Raw genomic sequence first — 16,900 nt, 5'->3', positions numbered from 1 at the left:
ATGGCAGACGGAAAATTTAAGAGCACATTTGTCTTTGTTAATGTTACTGCCACTATATGAGGAAGTATAGCTAAAAAAAGAAACAACATCAATATTTGTTAGTATTATATATAGCCACTTCTTTATGCACACTTTAGCAAATAAAGACAAGAATAGTTTATTTTTCATTTTTATTAATTTTTCCTAAAAATAGTTCATTGGTTTTTCAGTTAGATATTACTGACATATAACATCTCTTAAAAAGTAAAAAAAAATTTCTGATCTGAATTGCCTTGGTTTTAATTTTTATATAGATTATTGTTGAAATTTTAATAAGGTTGACCGGCCTTTTGATATACAGTGTATACAGTCAGTCAGTCAGTCATTATCCAACCCGCTATATCCTAACACAGGGTCACGGGGGTCTACTGGAGCCAATCCCAGCCCACACAGGAACAAATCCCCGGGCAGGGCGCCAGCCCACCGCAGGGCACACGCACACACACACACCAAGCACACACTAGGGACAATTTAGAATCACCAATGCACCTAACCTGCATGTCTTTGGACTGTGTGTATACAAGTATGTATGAATTACAGGAAGATGAACAATTTTATAAATATAATCCTGTGCCCGTACCATTAAACTCTACTGTTTAGAAAATTGTTTTGGCCAAGACCTGCACTAATATAAAGAGTGGTAAACTAGACATTACACTTCTGAAAATTTGTGTGTGTTTGTATGTTGTACCTGGAGATACTGGGTGTAATAAAGTTTAAATCTGGCATAGTAGTGCACCATAGCACTAAAATCACTGTATAAATGAATGAAACTGACATAATATATGCAAAATATACTGAAATGATTCAATGATTCAGCAGATTTTCAAGGTTGTCAGTGAAAATAAAAGAACATGCAGTTGTAGCTGATGAAAGTATAAAACACGGGAGGATTAGATAACATCATCTGGTCCTGTAAATGAAGACTCCTATTGACTCATGCTTATGGAATGTGAGTAAAAATATATGAATTCATGATTTTAACCAACCAGATGTTTAAAGCACGGCTATGATTAGCGCTGTAATGTCTTCATGCTGCAAGAAAGTAACATTTTAATGGTACATTTCAACTTACTTGCTGATCAAATGCATCCCATTATTGTGACACCTCAGCAATATAGCTCTCCATGCTACAAGGCCACAAAGATACTACATTGGTTCATGAAATGTGACACTGCATTTAGTTTAATGCAATTAACTTCATAGTCACCAGTCCAACCAACCATTTCCAGGATAGATATAGTAACCTATTAGAAGTACAAATTAGCCATTAGCTGATTTGCAACAAATACTGGAAGTTTTGCTGTCAACATTGTGTTTTGTTGAATTTCTGCTGTTCCACCCATCTGTCCATTTTTTAAACCCAATTATCCAGGGTAGGGTCATGGGGAAGCTTGAAGCTATCCCAGCAAGCACTGGGCACAAGGCAGGAAGAATTCCTGGGGAGGACACCAGTCCATCACAGGGCAAACAATCAATAGAGCCAATTTAGCATTTCCAATTCAATGATCTTTCATGTCTTTGGATTGTAGGAGGAAACCACAGCACCCAGAGAAACGCCTTGCAGTCACGGGGTGAACATGCATACTCCACACAGAGAGCATTTGGGATGTAAACCCAGTCTCCTTATGTCACGAAACAGCAGTGCTGCCATGGCATCCCCTTGCCACTCAAGTCAATCTGTTCTGAGGAAAAATTGAGTACCAGCTCATTATTATGGATGACGTGATGGCTCTACTCTCCCAATACTAGTATGCAATGCACTATGTAAGTGGCAACACAAGTGCAACCTTCAGGAGGATAATTTACAGTCAATAAAAGTCTAAACCGTGTACAGTTTAAATTCTATAATTGGGAATAGATTGTCACAGATCCTTGACCAGGATTTGAACACGGGTCCAGTTCAAATGCTCTACATGCAAGTTTAAGATTTTTCTGTTCCACCTGCTAGATTTATGAGCTTTACAGACACATTAGTGAAATGATACAATCTTATTCACGCAGTGCAGTATAACCTAGCATTCCTTGTACATTCTGAACGCTATATTTGCAATTACTGCTCCACTTCAGTCCACATCTTGAATTAATATCTGTCTTTCAGTCTGGCATCACTCACAGAGCATGGATACCTGTGGAGTTAAGTGTCTTTTCGTGGAAAGCTTCAATACTGCAGTGTAAGGTGTCTGTATGATATATGTATAATAATACATGGGAGCCAAAAAATATTGTGTTTCAGCTGACTTATTCTCTTCATCATTACCGTCATCCACATCCCAAAATATCACATTATAACACCTAAAAACCCAGTTTATTTTGCAGTTCTTGAGAGTTCTCCACCATTTTGTGAGCAGGACTATTTCTGTGTTGTCAGTGAATCCAGTAAAGATGGGTGAATCATCACAATGTGAGTCAGTCAGTCAGTCAGTCATCCTACAACCCGCTATATCCTAACACAGGGTCACGGGGGTCCACTGGAGCCAATCCCAGCCAACACAAGGCGCAAGGCAGGAAGAAACCCTGGGCAGGGCACCAGCCCACCACAGACAATGAGAGTTTTCAATTACAAAATTAAAACCACATTCCATATTTGGTCATTTTATTTCTACCTGAAAAAGCAAATGTTTCATTTCCTGTCACATTTAAAGCCATGCACAGTGCATTATATTTAATGTATTATTTTAAGAAATGGATAGTCAAGTGTAATAATATTTCTTAAATATTAAAACATCTTTTATCATGGCTGGGACCTCTTGAGACCTTAAACTTGGTAAGATCTAATCTTTTATATTATGTGAAAGAGGGCAAACACAAATAAATTGCAGAAAAGGGAAAAAGTCAAAGTCTGGATTTAATAACTTTGGTAACATTTGTGCATTCTTTCTCATCATTTAAATTCTTTGTTAAAGGTCTTCTTAAAACAAATTATTCCTAAGTATTTCGCATGACAAGTTCTAATGACAACCCAACATATTCTGAGATAAAGATCCAATGTTTATCATAACACTACAAATCTAATGGTTTACGGTTTTAAGCTCAACAATCTGTTTGGTAGCAGGGTTCATTTTGAGTTTGGGAGGATAGGAACTGTCTGCCAGAATCTAAAGCCAAGATAAGCAGGAGTTCTGCCGGCATTCTTTGAGTGAGAAAATTCATCAGAATTAGACAGCGAACATATGACTTCATTTAATTCTTTGAATACTATAAAATAAGAACATTTTTATTCTTATTTGCTTAAAACATATTTTCATATTTACTTAAGAAAGGCATTGCACATTTATGGGCTCTTGACAGAAATCAACATGGTACTTGCAGCTCCAAAATATATTTTGACATTGGAAAAATAAAATGCCTATACACAACATAGACTAACTTTTTGTTGGAAATGAAAAAGTAGATTAGCGTAAAGCACCCCTGTTATTAATTATCATTATGAAAATAGTTAATAAAATGCATAGTGGGTGAAGGGAAAATGCACCCACATTTATTTTAAGTCTATCTTAAGAAGTTAAATCCTGACTATCCACTACAGTAGAACAGTATTTCTTAAAGTATAAATTGTGCAATTGTCGCATGAAGTCATAAATTGCAATAGTGTTGAATAAGAAAGGATCGCTAACTGTTTGCAAAATGCCTTTTGTTGTTTGCCAAAGAAAAACCAATGATGATCAATGGTGATTCTCCAAGGGGGTATCACCCCCTCCCCAGATGGCAACATCAGTGGTTCTCCTAAGGGGATGTGGAAGAAAATTATGAATACAGACACTCCTCACTGGAATGCCCGATTTAAGCAATAAAACACAGGCAGGAGAAAGCATCAATCGTTATTCTTTATCTAAATCTCCAAAGAGGCAAAAAGCATAATATCAGTGTTTTTGCAAAGAAAAAAGTGTCCTCTGTGGTATATTTACACAATCCATTGATTAGGTCACTATTCTTTAAAAGGAATTCATTACAAATTCAGAAAACTTTTAACATGATTGGTTACACCTAGTTGCTAACGGGACATGGCAGATGTTGATACCTTAGATGACCACAATTTGATTGATAGTCCTGTTTGCTTAGGATGTACATGACATTTTAAATGTATTAATTTTTATTCTTATTTTCGGAGATGTGTGAATTTCACCGCACACACTGTTTCTCATGGTCAAAAAGAAAAGAACAATGGGCTATATATATATTATGATCCAACTGGGTACAAAATCAGGAAACACTATTACAGAAGAAAGGTTATGCCATAAATATAACATTTTTCTCTTAAGGGATCATATAAAATAACAAGAAATACATTTATCATAGTGAATAATAAAATAACAGCGTCAGCTTTTAAGCATAAGCTCAGAAGGATATGAGACTCAGACACATGCCAGGAGCACACATAGAGCAGGGTTGAAATTTAACTCTTACTGGGACCATGCCCCCCGAGGTGAAAACTGGTGACAGCTTCTCAATGGGGATGGATCCCCTGGATGATGCTTGGCAGAAGCTGACAAAAGTAACAAAATAAAGTGTTATTGAGAGTGCTCCTGGATTACCCCCAAGTATAATTGTGAACAACCACCATTACTCCATAGAGTTTTCTTTTCAAGTGCTCTCATACTGAGAAACTTCATTTTTATAGATCTTTTAAAAGACGGATGAAACAACTTCACATTTTTAAGTTAGTTGGCCTTCAGTCTTAGTCTGTACCATATTTATAGCCTATCTCTCTTGAAATATGTTACTCTTGGTGTAATGAAAGATTGGACATAACACTGGGCTTGCATTTCATGTGTAACAGAAAGGGAGCATTTCTCTCAATGCAACAAGAAACAGGAGGGATTTTATTGGCTTGAGGAGGATTTCAGTATTGAGTTTATAAAGTCAGCATTTCTCAGACTCAGTCCTGGGTACCCCATGTAGTTGAGGATTTTTGTTCTAACCAGTTTCACAATCAGTGAGTCACTTTTCCCCTGACTGATCTCATCCAATTAGCTGATCTTTTTTCTCTTCTCTTATTTTGCATTTAAAAAGCTCAGCAGTGTGATTTTTCCAAAGAATATACTTAAATATAGTTATATATAGTCTTTAAATGCCTAACTCTTTAGTTTTGCTCATTTAATTCTATTCTCATAATGAGACTTAACAACAAACAAAGTACACACCCATGCAAACAACATTGAATGCTGAAAGGTGGTGACTACTTTAGTGTCAGATTCACTAACATGCTCATTAGAAAATGATGGGTTAAACAACCAGAAAATGTAAAAGCAGAATGAAAATCATAAAGATGATGATGATGAAAATCTCATAAACCAAGTTTACAAAAAAATGCAATTACCCTTAAATAACTACTTGGTACATTCTAATAAAAGAATTGTCAAGATTAGTTTTGTAATCCCTACATTGACCACAAAAAATAATCAACAACAACAACAGCTTGCTTAATTAGTCTGGGAATCCAATTAAAAACAGACGTTGGCTGGAACAATAACCTGAAGTCACATGGGGTCTTCAGGACTGAGAATCAGTGTCATAAAGAATGACATAATCATCACTTAATATCTTGATTAATTTTAACTTGTGAACATAAAAAAATCTCTGTTCATTAACCTTATAATCCATTATAGAAACTGTCCCTGCATCTACTAATGCAAGTGTAAATGGTTACCATTTGACAGAAAGAAGGAGTGAGAAAATGGAATTTAATTGAATTGAAAGCCTTTATTGTTATTGTAAAATAATTACAACAAAATTGCGAGCACCTCTCCAACTAGGTGCAAAAAGCAACCAGTGAAACATAACCAATATTACAACACATAATGCAAGGGAAAAAAACAATAATATATGTAAAAATACAGTTAAAAAGAATTGAGATAAAAATAACAATGTAACCATTAATAATACAGTAAAATAATACCATTCCACTGGGAAGTAGCTGCACAAGAGCAGCAGCAGCAGCAGTATGAATAAGTTTATTTCCCAGCACTGTCTAAAAATGATTTCAACTGCCTTAATTTGCTTATTTTTGTTCAATGTGTTTATGGCCATTGGAAAGAAACTGCTTCTGAGTCTATCAGTACTTTTAAAGATCTATCACGCCGACCAAAGGGCAATATTGCTGTGGCATTCTCAGACCAGGAAAGGTTCTCTGAAATGTGTGTTCCCAAGAATTTGAAGGTCTACACCCTTTCCACGTGGTCTCTGTTGATGAAAAGAGGAATTGGTTCTGTGCTATGCTTTCTGAAGTCCAGAATGAGTTCTGTGGTTTTTGTGGTGTTCAGTGTTAAGTTTTTCACTGAACAAAATTTTGTTAATCTCTGAACGTCATCTCTGTATGCCGACTCATCTCCTAATATGAACCCTATTACAGTGGTATCATCTGCAAATTTAATGATAGTATTTGTGGTATGGATTGGGGTGCAGTCATATGTGTTGTTATAATAGAGGCCCTGTCGACCCCTTGAACCCTCAGACCAGATGTCAGACACCAGATAAAAGTCCAAATAATGGTTTATTATAATAATACAGTGCACAAAGCACCCTCCTCTCCACAATACTTAATAAATCAATAATCAAATAATCACAATCCTCCACTCCCAGACACGTTGCCACCCTTCCACCCAGCTTAGCTCATCGTCTGGGATTTCCCATAGTCCTTTTATATTCCCTGACCTGGAAGTGTTTCCAATCCCTCAGTCCATGTGATCTCCTATCACTTCCGGGTCAGATAAAAATCCTCTTCTTCATCCCGGAAGCACATCATTTCCCTTGTCGCTTTGCCTATGACGTACTTCCAGGTTATAGGGCATGTAGAATTCCCTGAGCCTCCCTACAGCGTCTCCTGGAGGTCCCCATGGTATCCAGGAGGGCTGGTTGTGAAAACTACAAGGTCCATGAGGCCCTGCTGGAATTCGGGGAACCTCTATGCCGCAGGGAGAGCTCCATCTGGCGGCCTGGGGGTGTTGGCCGGGATGACAGGCCGGCCATCCCTCACAGTGTACAAAGAGTAAAGTAGTAGGCTCAACACACAGCCTTGTCGAGATCAGCTATGCAAGTTCGCTGAGGTCTTTAATTTTACTAAACAGAAAGCAGCTTTGTGCCATTCATATTCTTTGCTGTCTTCGCTACTCCCTGCAGGGGCAGGGTTTTATGGCTTTGAGCCAAGCAGGGTCTACACCAGGATGTGATGCATCAGTGAAGATGGACTCTACTGCGCACCTGCAAAAGTTGGTGAGAACAGATGGAGAAAGGCAAGCTTTCCTCCGATATCTTAGAACAGAGAAATGCCCTTGAGCCTTCTTAATAAGAGACAAAATTGTGTTGTGCCTGCTTTGTTCCATTCGTGATAGTTAGTCCAAGAAGTTTAAATCTGCTCACCTTCTCTTACATCTGACATAGATGAAAATGTGTTCTTCCTTCTGTTCCTTGGTTTTGTGATATTAAAGAAGATATTGTTGTATTGACACCATTGAATAAGCAGATACCCCTCTTCTTGTTGTTTTGTCATTTTTGGTGATCAGACATATGTTGGTGATTTCATCAGCAAATATAATGATGGAGCTGAAGCTGAGTATGGCCACAAAGTCACAGGTGGACATCACAGTTCTGTGGAGTGCCTATGTTGGGTGTCAACGTGGAGCATGTGATGCTGCCATCCCACTCATGTTGAGGCATGAGTGGAACATAACCTATGGGCACAGAGTGGCTCTGTATCTTAAACTGAGGAGTTATGTGTGTCAGTTTTACAACAGTGTTACATCACATAGTGTATAAACATGGCGTATTACCAAGATATGCTAGGGTGGTATAAAACACAAGAGATGTGGTATCCTATGTGGATCAATTGTGACGATATGCAAATTGGAGGTGATTGTGATTATCTGGAACTCTCTGTTTGATGAAATCCAACACCATTCTCTCAATGCACTTAATTACAATTGGAGTGAGTGCCACTGGTCTGCAGTCATTCAGATAGTTCACTTTTCTTTTCTAAGGCACATGTGTGCAGTAATTGTTACCCTTTTCTAGCAGGAATGGACCACAGATTGTTTCAGTGAAATATTAAAGATGTCACAGATTTTTAAAGCCTCCTTTGAAATTCCAGACAAGATGCCTTATTTACATTAACTTGTTTAAAGGTCCTAATTATATAGAAACAAAGAAGGAAGTGTCATGTGATGCTGCAGGCAATCAAATGGCAGGCTGCTTGTTATCACATTCAAAGTAGGCACAGAAAGCATTAACTTTAACAAGGAGTAAAAAAGTAGAAAATTCTGAATTAGCATAAGCCGTCCTAATTTGGAGTGTTCATAAAAAATGTAATTGTTTACTTCATGAGGTAGAAGTACAATAATAAATAAGAATAGTTACATAAGATATTTGAAATACTTAAACATGTTCTTCAATTTAAATGTTTAAAGTCTAAGTATTCTCATTTATAGCAGAAAAAGAATACAAAATAACATCATATTTGCAATCACTGACCTTGAAATAGTCTGAAATGATATCTTACATGCTTAAGTTTGAAATTTGTCATTTTTATCTTTCTGGGAGTGACTCTTAGAGGTCTAGAACCACCAGTAAACAGTCAAATGTTAAAAATATTATCATATTCATGCTCAGTAACATCAAAAGAGCATAAAAATGACTCTGCTTATATTACTGATTTCCTTTTTTTGAATTATATCTCATTAGGGGGTTAACCCCTGGGGCCAGTTGATGTGGCATGAACAACTTCAATTCCTTCTGATCATTTTTGCCCATTGGTTTACTCTTTGTTATAAGGATGCAGTTTCTTGTGCAAACTATGCCCCAAAAATAGTCTAAAAAAGGCTTTCTCCAGTCTAGGGGGCCAAAAATATGGGGAACCCCAAAAATCTTGGCTTGCATAACAACATATCAATACAAGTTGAACGGTACTGTATATTATTATTTTGGGGTTTTCTCGTACTGGTGAGTCAAGAGGCACCAGAAAAAAGAATTGAAGTGATTTCAAAGCATTAATAACCAATTCTTATGAAAACAATAAGTTGTGTTCTTGTATTATTGTTTACTTTGTAGTCTGTAAGCATCTCTAATCCCTGACAAAATGCTTTTGAATTATTACAGCTACTCTATTTAATCTCTGATTAACCCCCAAAACTGACATTTAGCTAAGTATCAATATTTTTTGTATGCTTCTATGTCACTTGCTATGTCATTTTGAAATGGATGCTACATGCCTTCAGTAAATCCACAGTGTAATTGGTGATATTAGTTTCTCATTAGGAAATAATAATAATACATTTTATTTATTTGTAGGCGCCTTTCTAAACCCTCAAGGACACCGAACAATAGATAAAACACAGATTATAAACAAAATTAAAATACAAAAATTAAAATCAGACAGAGCAATTGTAATCAAAGAGAAAAAGCAGTCTTAAACAAATGAGTTTTAAGTTTAGATTTGAAAAGTGAAAATGATTCAATATTTCTAAGCTCAGATGATAGTGAGTTCTAGAGCTGGGGAGCAGAGTAATATGCAGATTGTTTTCGCAGGCACATAATCCTCCAAACATTTTTTGATGAATCCTGTTATGACGTTTGCCTACTCTACCAGATCTGATGAGGAGTCCTTAAAACATGTATCCAAAGTTAGAAAATAGCAAAACTGCATGGTGGCATTGAAATTATGACTACTACCTTTGTTTGTTAGGGACCTGAACTTGAGTCCTGACAAATTCTTCCAATGTGTGCATAGGCATGGTTACTCCTGTTTCTTCTATGCCCGTGTCTGTTTCATTGGCAGCTTTAAATGTCAATTTCAATTTCAATGTCAATGTCAATTTATTTATATAGCACATTTAAAACAACATAGTAATACTGTGGCCAAGGTGCTTTACAATAATAGAATAAAAGAAAAACAAAACAATTAACATAAAACGTAAATAGAAATAAAATATATGAACATAAAATAAAATACACAATAAATAAAAGTAATGTTATATACATAAAAAATAGAAGTAATGTTATATAATCACAAAGAAGAAACCATCAGTATTACTGAAAGTCACGGAATGCAAGTGAATAGAAATGAGTCTTTAATCTTGTTTTGAACAGTTCAATTGTAGGCGACTCTTTTATATGATTAAGGTAAAGAGTTCCACAGGCGAGGAGCAGCAGCTGCAAAAGCCCTGTCCCCCTTGGTTATACACTTGGTACGAGGGACAACCAGAGACAACTCACCAGAAGATCTAAGCACTCTAGATGGCTGATGTAAAACACACAGTTCAGATAAACAGGCAGGAGCAAGCCCATGTAAAGATTTAAAAACTAGCAGCAAGATTTTAAAATCAATTCGAAATTAAATTAAGCCTACATGAAAAATTGTGGTTTTGTGAGTGAGTGTGCCCAGAGATTAACTGGCATGGCATCCAGTATTAGTTCTGGGCCCACACTCAGTACTACTATTGAATATGCAAGTTCCACAAAATGGGTTGACAAGTGGAAAAAGTAAGAGTGCGGTATAGTCAAACCTTGGGTTATGAAATAGTCGGAAACTTGTACTAAAAACTTATTAATAAAATGATGGTGATGCAACATTACTGTACCTTAAAATATTAAACATAATTAATTTAAACTACAATTAACCATGGGCACATATAGTATTTTGACAAGCTTAAACATCCTTTGATAATGCACAGTATCTCACAACGGTAGGAAAAAGCATAATGATGGTACGAAAATCCACCACTAACTGATGATTGTGAGACATGTCTCTACTGATGAACTGTTTAAAGTGTCACTTCATTTCAGCAGCCATACTCCCTGTAACATGTATTTAGGACAAGCAGTGGTGTTTAATGCATAGTTAAACAAACAGCTGCCAATCGAGCTTCTAACTTATGACAGAGCTTACTGCACAGCTGACATGTGTGCACAAAAGCACAAAATGATGGAAAATGGTGACAAGTTTGTACTGTACTGTAGTATTTCTCACCATTAGTGACATTTGCTATGTATTCATCACAGTCAAAAGTAGTTTGTTTCATTCCCAAATAAAAAAAAACAGAAATTACTCAACTAAAAATTAATTGCAATTAAGTTTCAGGGTTTTATGTTCTTATTTGTATCTGCAGAATTGCTCTGTGTCGCCACTGTTGTAACCTGAGACCTGCCTGTATTTGTAATTAATAAAAAAATTATGCTAATTTTTTAATTCAATTAGGCAGCTACTGTTTATTCATGCATGACCCTCCATATGGTATGAGTTACAAAGAATCTCTTGCTAATACAAAAATTAAAACATCAAGTACAACATTGTCAGTACATTTTCTTTCTACAACACACATTATGTAGTGAGCTGTAACTTAAATTCTGTTGAATGTAAATCTTGTATATATAATACACACAGTATTTTGTTACAGTTTATAGATATATTTCACTTTGTTTTTGAAAGTTCTACAAGAATAAAAAAATCACTATTGTTTAATGTTAAACAATAAAAAGCTATTGTATTCAAAGGGAGACCATTTAAGTCTCTATGCCTTCAGCTAAATCCATGATTACCTAAATCTTATTCTCCATGGGAGTGTAATTTGCTGCACCTGCAATAATGTGAATCCACGGAAAAAAGGCAATGAGAGCTAAAAAATGTTTGAGGATGAAACAAAATATATATCATGAATGTTGAACATTTTATTGCAAAATATTACATTTCCTTTTAATTTTTCTGCAAGAAAACACAAGAGTCTTACAAATTTAGCATGCAAAATTACAATTTTTCACTCTATCAGTTCTAAATTAGAACATTAACGATATATTGAGGCGAAGGAACAAAACATAGCATTATTTTAAGTTCATAAATGATTCACCACCCACCACTTCATAAGCTACTGTATGTTAAATTTATTAATGTCAATTAAAAAAATAACACCCCTTTCTCACAACTTTAAGTTGAAATAAATGCAGAATTTATTATATTCCCTTAGATGTGGTGATCAGCCATTTTTAATTTTAATAATTGCTTTAGAGTAACATAATTTGGGTGATGTGTTCACAGAGCACTGGGTTGAAATTTCAGAAAAGCAACATGAAAAAAATTGTCTATCCATATATTTAGATAGATAGATAGATAGATAGATAGATAGATAGATAGATAGATAGATAGATAGATAGATAGATAGATAGATAGATAGATAGATAGATCTTTATTGTCATTGTCACTTTTACAAAGGAACAGCGAAATTGAAAGTGCAGTTGACTCAGTGTGAGGCATAAGAGTTAAAAAGACAAGAAGAGAGAAAATAATAACAAACCGAATAGTAATAAAAGTACTTTACAAAATATACAAATTGCACTTGTTGACTTAAGGTCTATATTGCACACTGGGAGAATGATATGGAGCAGTTTTATTCTGAGTTCAGGGCCATGATTGCTTTTGGATAAAAGCTGTTTTTAAGGTGGTTTGTCCTGGTTTTCATTGCTCTGTATCTCCTGCCCGATGGCAAAAGCTGGAAGAGGCAATGACCAGGATGTGATGAATCCTTTGAAATATAACAATGCTGCATTGTGGCGTGATGGTTAGCACTGCTGCCTCACACATCCAGAGGTGTGGATTTGAATGCTGATCTCCTTATGCTGTCATTGTGGAGTTTACACATTCTCCCAGTGTCTGCACAGGTTTTTGTCTTATACTCTACTTCATCACAGTATGCCAAGAGCATACTGATTTTTATGTCTAAGCTGACCCAACATGACAGAGCAGGGAAAATTCATGTTAGTGTGCCCTGTATTAGACTACCACCAGAACCAGGGTTGTTCATATTGAGAATCAAATGCTGCCAGGATGGGCTCCAGCACACACAGCCCTGTATTAGAATAAATACTGTGCGTACTTTTTGAACAGTTTGAAGGTTTACCTGAAAAATTACTCACAGGTTCCTAGACTTGCTTTTCATTAAGGATCTTTTTTTTTCCAGATGGCAAACTCAATACAAATATTCACATGTATGGCACAGTCCTTATTACCACTTGTACTTTAGCTAAAATCAAAAATACAGTAGAATCTTATTACTTAGAAATTTATAACATTGGAAAATCACCAAAGTCTTATGGTATCCAAATTTTTAATGTAGCTAAATAATTTGTTTCCCTTAACCATCTTAAGAAGCTGGTAACATGTTCTACATGAGCTTTAACATCCATTGGGAAAAACTAAACACCAAACACCCGTCTCCATCATGACACTGTCTCAGCTTAGGTATCATACAAACAAAACTAAACTTCTTTGCAGAAATGTGGCATATCACCTTCACTATACTTTCTTGTTGGATCATTGCAAGCACCCAATTTCAATTCTAAAGACACATTAGTAGCTCTGGTGTGCTGAGCTGCACTGATAAACACAAGTGGATGCCCAAGACCAGTTTTAATGTCAGGTGTACAGTAAATGTAAATTGATAAATCAATGTATGAAACATACTCTAAAGGGTGTTTTTGAGAAACTGCCCTCTTGAATACTGAAACAGGATACATTAAGAAGGTCCAAGGACCAGATCGAGCCTGCAGGCTTGCAGTTTGACATTCCTGATCTATAGAGTTAAAACCCTAAGACAAAAAAAGGCAAAAGAAAAACCAAAAGTAAATGTATATGTGTTTCCTGCATGTCTTTCCAGATGTTACAGAATCAGACTCAGCTTATCACAGTATATACTGGTGAATATTTAGTTCATTTGAGTACACAAATATACATTTTACTTTTTTATTAACATTAATAAACAAGTACACACTGTAGATATTCACTGTTATTAGTTAGGTCAGAAGACACGTTTTCCACTGATGTCACATCATTCAGTGCAACTGCATTTTATGAAAATAATTAACAGCTGTTTAAATTCAAATGTCATCACCATCTTCTGCGTAATTTGTTTATTTTAATATTCCTCAAATTAGACAATCTAATCAAACTATAATTCTATCAGTGAGAATGTAGCATAAACTGATGGTGGTAGTTAGGTAACAGGAAATGGAAGCAACATTACTGGAAGTTTGGCCAGTACAGCTGGAGTTACCCAGCAGAGAGATTCTGTGTATCAAAAACATGTTTTGCTACTTGTTATTGTGAGCAAGCAACTTATAGTTTGCTTAGGCCTTTAACAGAGAGTTGAGTCCCAGTATTACAGAAAAACCTGCTGCTGCCTATTGTGCTTAGCAAACTCCTACTCTATAGGTAACATCAAGGTTTGACATGTTGTGTATTAGAGATGCTTTTCTGCTCAGTTGTACAGAGTGGAGAGTGGATACCTGAGTTACTGTAGCATTTCTGTCAGCTCAAGCCAGCTGAATCATTCTCACAAAAAAGAATTCTTTATACTATTCAAGATGCAAGTCAAATTTAATAGTTGCTTTTGTAGTGTAAAAAATGGAATAAGTGAGACACTTATTTTCTCACTCCAGTAAATTGAGAACCCTCCCAAAAATTACTATGACCTAGAGGAGATCAAAATTCAAAATACAAGTAAATTATAAATGGTATATGTACTACAGCTTCACTAATTAGGGCATTAAAGAAATCAATTGAAATAACTGCTTTCCAAGTTTTTTTTTTGTTATTTCACTTTGCATAATAGGCATAAAAAATCAAAAAAGCTAAAACTGTATAATGTCAGTCAGTCATTTTCCAACCCGCTATATCCTAACTCAGGGTCATGGGGGTCTGCTGGAGCCAATCCCAGCCAATACAGGGCTCAAGGCAGGAACAAATCCCAGGCAGGGTGCCAGCCCACCGCAGGGATCACACACCCACACACCAAGCACACACTAGGTGACAATTTAGGATCGCCAATGCACCTAACCTGCATGTCTTTGGACTATGGGAGGAAACCGGAGCACCCGGAGGAAGCCCACGCAGACATGGGGAGAACATGCAAACTCCACGCAGGGAGAACCCGGGAAGCGAACTCAGGTCTCCTTACTGCGCCACCGTGCTGCCCCCTGTAGAATATAGAATGTATTAGATAATATACTGTATATTTATATATATATATGTATTTTTAAAAATGATGAATTTTTAAGAATAAATGTAAAAAGTGCGGCATATAATAAATAAAATCAAAAAGCAACTTTATTTTTTGCACACAAATTAACTAGCTTAGTCTACATTTCCAAGCAAGATTTAGTCAGACCTGGGCAGTTTTAAATACATTTCTAGGTATATAATAAAGTGACATGAAGGCGGCAATATTATTCAAGATGGCCAGGTTACTTTTCTGGAAAAAATAGGAAAACAACTGTTAACAAAAAAAACGTTATCCCCAACAAATTGATTTAGTTTGAATTCTGTTTATGATCTGTGCTATTCTGTGTATATTTATATTTGATATTTGTCTTTCAGTGTTCCTGAAAAGCCTCTTAAACCTTGCCATTTGATTAATAAAAACTAGCTGTCCTGAACCAGTTTGAAGTTCTGGAGGATATTCCTAAATTGTCTAAATCTGTTGTAGTTGCACACACCCTGTGACAGTTAGAATTAAGGAATTGCTGCAACTGGCCTTGTGTGTGTGCGGTGCTGACAGGGGCGTATTGCTTAAGATGTGAGTGTGCTAACAACTCTTTTTTCTGTAAGAAACACTCTGCGCTCCTGCACGTTCCAATCCAGGGTGTGACCACAAGCTATAACAATCTATGTATGACCTCAAATTGAACTGCCATATTTCCTCTTTTTATTGAAGTAAATAAGCTGGGTATAAAAAAGGAAAGACTTCCTACTGACAGGAGGTTGCCTGTAGCAAACTGAGCTGACAGCTGCTGCAGCCTTCTGCTCACCAAGAATAAAGAAATTGCTTTTCACTCTACATTGGTGTCCATCTCCTGTCGTTCCTGACTTTCAGCGACCACAACATCTACAAAATAACATCCATTAATGCGCCATGAAACTTAATATTGTTCAGTACCAAACTATATACATTAAGCAAAGAAATATCGAAGGAATTTAAATTTTATAAAATTAAAAAAAAATAATAGATGCAATAGAAAATCCACAATATACGTATGTCTTTTAAAAAGTTAAAGGGACTAAAATCTAATGGTTGCTGTGATTAAGTTTATTTAATTTACTGAGATAAAAATTATAAATTGAAGCCAATGATGGCAAGACTATTCACATTTTATGTTTTTTGAGGTTCAGTTAATAAATGACAATGATTTAAACGGTAAAAACTATTTCTGAAAGCTCCTGAGAAGAAGTACCTATGTGCAAGAATATAAAAAAGAAAAAAACATTTTTTTTTGTCTACCAAATGTAGAAATTACCCTATCCAGCTTTCTTGATTGTAAATCAGATTACAGCAACTAATAAAATGTAATTTTTCACAGATAATACAGTGGTATTATGACTTAAAATATGGGCTCATTAGTTTTATGTTGTTATGCACTGACCAGTCAAAAAACACCTATGATGTGAATGGTAATTCAGTTAAATTTTCAATTTTATGATTAATGAGCCACTATTTATTTTTGTTTTATATTTCATAATGGACTTTTTTTTATCCTCCTAATGGGCCAGGGTAATAAGCATTGCAATTAGCTAACATTATTATATCGGTTCTGACACATCATTAGTACTTAACTTAGTAGTTGAGTAAGTGCATTACTCACTAAATGAGCTCCACAATCTAGAATGATTTCAATTGCATTTGAAGGGTCATTTTAATTACAGACAATGTTTGAAGTATTTCAAAAGACTTGCTATTTCTTTCCTCATATTGTTTAAAATTTTCTTAAGTAATTTTTCACATACCACATTTAGCAAATTTTGATTGACTTTACTGACAAAGGGTAAAAGTCAATCTACAGTTCTTTGAAAAAATAGTATTATATAAATGTATCATTCAGTTTCTTA

The sequence above is a fragment of the Erpetoichthys calabaricus genome, chromosome 13, assembly GCF_900747795.2.
Source record: "Erpetoichthys calabaricus chromosome 13, fErpCal1.3, whole genome shotgun sequence".
Lineage (NCBI taxonomy): Eukaryota > Metazoa > Chordata > Cladistia > Polypteriformes > Polypteridae > Erpetoichthys > Erpetoichthys calabaricus.
Note: the sequence above shows the minus strand (reverse complement) of the source record.